This window comes from Chrysochloris asiatica, unplaced genomic scaffold, assembly GCF_000296735.1.
Source record: "Chrysochloris asiatica unplaced genomic scaffold, ChrAsi1.0 scaffold00122, whole genome shotgun sequence".
Lineage (NCBI taxonomy): Eukaryota > Metazoa > Chordata > Mammalia > Afrosoricida > Chrysochloridae > Chrysochloris > Chrysochloris asiatica.
The window spans coordinates 7,814,039-7,818,193 of NW_006408640.1; positions in this window are offsets into that span (position 1 = coordinate 7,814,039).

Sequence of the window (4,155 nt, forward strand, 5' to 3'; positions counted from 1 at the left end):
CCCTCCAGCCCTCAAGGAGCAAGGGCTGGGATCAGTATGGAACTTTGGCTACATCCTCTATTGGGTGGAGCTTGGGGCTATAATGAGCTTGTGCAGAGATGTGGGCCTCTCTCTGGCTCCATTAAACAATCATAACAGTAAAATATAGCTTTTGCAAGAATCATTAAAAACCACCACCAACAACAAAAAAGCAGCCTTGGGAAATATGTGCTTTGGAAGACAGGCCTGGTAATTTGCTTTCAAAAGGCCACCGTCTTGATAATCCTGTGGAGCTGTTCTGCTCTGCACACATGGGGTCGCCATGATTCAGAGTAGACTTAACAGCAACTATCAACAACATTAAAGAACTCAGGCCTAATTAACTGAGTCTTTCCAGACTCCGGCCAGTATATTAGAGCTCTGAATTGGGATTTGACACAAAGGCAACCCAAACATTCTTTAGTCTTTGATTTACTAACCATTGTTTTTCAAAGATATAGGACGGGAGTTGTGTTAAAGGGTGGAGTTTTAATAGTCCTGGTTCCTTGGGCAATTGATCTTAAAGTACCATCATTACTAATATCTCTGTCAATAGGTTCCATGATGAAACTGAGAGATTTGACAGGAAGAAAAAAACAAAACAAAAGCTTTTAGTCAACCAGGATATGAAGTTCCCATGGCTAAGAAATGAATTCTAGGATCCTAGCTTAAATCAAATTGTCAGAGACCGTGTTGTTGTTGTGATGTTTTTGTTGTTGGTTCTGACTCACAGCAACCCTGAACAGGGTTTCCAAGGCTGTAAATCTTTACAGGAGCAGAAAGCCTCATCTTTCTCCCACAGAGCAGCTGGTAGTTTCAAACTGCTGACCTTGTGGTTCACAGCCCAATTCGTAATCACTATACTACCAGAGCCAGAGACCACGTAGAGAAGCAATTTGATCAAAACAAAAGAGGCTGGGATAAGAATGACTAAGCAACTGGTTGGCCCCAAGGAGATCTCCGATGAATTTTCACATTATAGTGTTCTGCTCTTTCTCTTGTAAGGAGTGTTCCTATATTGGAACCCCAAGAACAGACACTTACCACCACTCTCCAAAGTCTGCCCATTTTCCAAGATCCAGTTTAAATCCAGAAATTTCTCCTATTGTGCCAGGCTACTTTGATCCTTCCAGATCCAATTAGATCACAATCTGACTGCTTGTTTTTTTTGGTGAAGCTTTTAGCTTTCCGCTGTATTTCTATTCTCAACCAAATGAGAAGCATCTTAAGGGTTATTCCATATTTTATACTATCACTTTCCACAGAGATTAAAACAGTAACTTATCTATAGCATGTGCTCATGTACTATTGTGATGGTTAATGTTACATGTCAACCTGGCTAAGCTATGCTTTCCAGTGGTTTGACTAAACACTAGACTAACTGCTGTTCCATAATATCATCTATTGTAATACAATCAGTAGATAAAGGCATTTCCCTAGGGGTAGTCTGCTCCTAGAATATAAATAAAAATTTTGGCAGAACTTGCTCCCTCTACTCTGCACTCTTTCTGCCGCCTGACATATGAATCTTGGGATACAAGTATGCTAAAGTCTCCAGTCTGCCTCCTCACCTATGGTTTGGGACTTCTCAGACCCTAACAATCACATGAGCTAATCTCTTGAAATAAATGTCTGTCTTTCTCAACCTCTCTTTCTATATATGATCGGTTCTGTTCTCTAGAGAACCTTGACAAAGACAACTATGAATAAGTGAATAACTATGAATAAATGGTCCCAGAATGGAAAAAATAAAACAAACCCTCTCTGATTTTTAATAAAAAAAGGGAAAACAATTCAAATTTTCACTTGCAAGGCTACTCCTGAATTGCAATGAGAGCATCCTTTGACATCTTCTTGGCATATTGTTACTCCTATCTATTTACTCCATATTGCAGTTAAATTAGAGCATAATCTAATTTTGAGAACAATGTGCATACCAGATTCCACCAAGTCTAAAACTCCCTCTTTTATTTCATTCTATCTTTGAAATTGGTGTATAATTTCAATGGATAGCTCTTATAATTAGCAGCATTTTTTTCTTTTTTAGAGTTATAAAAAATAATGGTGTATCTTATAACCAGTGGTGTCTTGAAACGGATGAAATATGGTGTGTTTATATCTATCATTTATCATATGTCTATCTAGTAATTCTTCTATAATTCCATGCAGTGGCCTTTACTTGATGAATGAATATGGAAGGAGTCCATAACTCACATCCAAATGTGACAGTTTCCTACCCCAATCCTTCCTCCTGTGGCCACTGCCAAGCATGTTTCTCAGAGTTCTCCTAGAGCTTTGAGGATTCTTGTAGACTCAGAAGTGGAAGAATAGGAGGTAGTATATATAAAAAAGGAATAATAAGAAAAACATACCCAGAGGAAAGCATCCAGGTGTAACTGGACCAAGGCATAGGCCAAAAGGCTTATTTGCCTTCTTTTCCTCCATTTCATACACGCTTTTTAATACTTTTATCCTCATGCTGCCTAAAATTTCACTGACCTGTGATTTCTTGAGATGCCGAGCATAGAAATAAGAATTTACTTCAAAACACAAGTATCTGAGTAAATGAGCTGCCAGGTTTAGTGGGATTTTATCTCTATTCATACTAGTTAACTGAAATCAGCACTATCCACTTGGGGGAAGGTGGAAAAGAAGAAGTGTTGTTGTTAGTGCAGCTGAGTCAGTTCTGACTGATAGTGACCCCTTATGTAGGGTTTCCAAGGAGCAGCTGGTGAGTTTGAACTGCTGACCTTGTGTTTCACAGTCCAGTGCTGATCCTACAGTGTCACATCAGGAAAAGAGAAATAACTGTTGTTGTTAAGTGACATCAAGTCAATTCTGACTCACAGTGACCCTGTACAGGGTTTCTGAGGGAAAGGTGATGTGGTTTGAACTGCTGACCCTGTGGTTCACAGTCCAGTGCTTATCCTACAGTGCCACACAGGTGGCATCAAATACTCTGGGAATTGGTTGGGTTATTCTTTCTGAGCCTTTAAACTGCAGTGTTTAATGTGAACTACTTTGACCTCAATGAAAACACATTGTACTGAGGAGAGGACTATCAGGCCACTGCAGAAGTTGGATGTTGGCAAATTGATTTTGTACTAGGAATTGGAGAGAAAACATTTCTTCCTCTATTTCCTGGTGTGGCACTGTGAGCTAATGCGCTGAACTGCAAAGTCGGTTTGATCCACAAGTTTAGTGGTTCAAGCTCACCAACTGCCCCTCAGAAACCCTCTACAGGATCGCTATGGGTCGGAAATGACTCAACGGCACTTAACAACAACAACAACAACAACAACAACATGTTGTTAAGTACTGTCTGGTGAGGTAAGGATGAAAGATATGAAAATGATGCTATCATTTTTGTGACCATAACTGGAGTCAGCCTGAAGATACAGCTGACAGATACACAGAATAAGGCAACCTAAATGTATTTCTGGTGTGGCACTGTGGGCTAATGCATCAGACTGTAAAGTTGTTTGAACTGCCATGTTGGTGGTTCAAGCTCACCAGCTGCTCCTTGGAAACCCTATACAGGGTTGCTATGAGTCAGAACCAACTCGATGGCACTTAATAACAAAAACAACAACAAATGTATTGCTAAGAAAATGAACCAGAATCCTGATGACACCATGATCATCTGTATGAAATTGCTTTGGAAAAGAATGAATCCTGAGGTATTAAGTCATCTTTTTTCAAGTTAATTTGGGTTAAGTGTTCTATTAATTGTAATATAGAGTCCTATTGTGGCACTGTAGGATAAGTACTGGACTGATACTAACTGCAGGGTAGTGGTTAAAACCCACCAGCTGCTCCTTGGAAATCCTATATAAGGTCCCTATTAGTTAGAACCAACTCAAGAGCACTTAACAATAACAACAACAATGGTGTAATGGTTAGGATTCTGTGTCAACTTGACTAAGCTCGGATATCCAGAGGCTTAGCAGTTGGGATGTGTTTATTTCCATGATGATGAGACCCTTCACTGGTTTTGCTTCTGTAGGAAACCTGGCCTAAGACATGTGGTACCAAGCAAGTGGGTGCCAGAGAAGCAAACTCATATTGATGAGTTTTCTAATTTGGTTCTTGAGTCCGACTAATTTTAAAGGCACTAATATAGGATTGAACCAACTC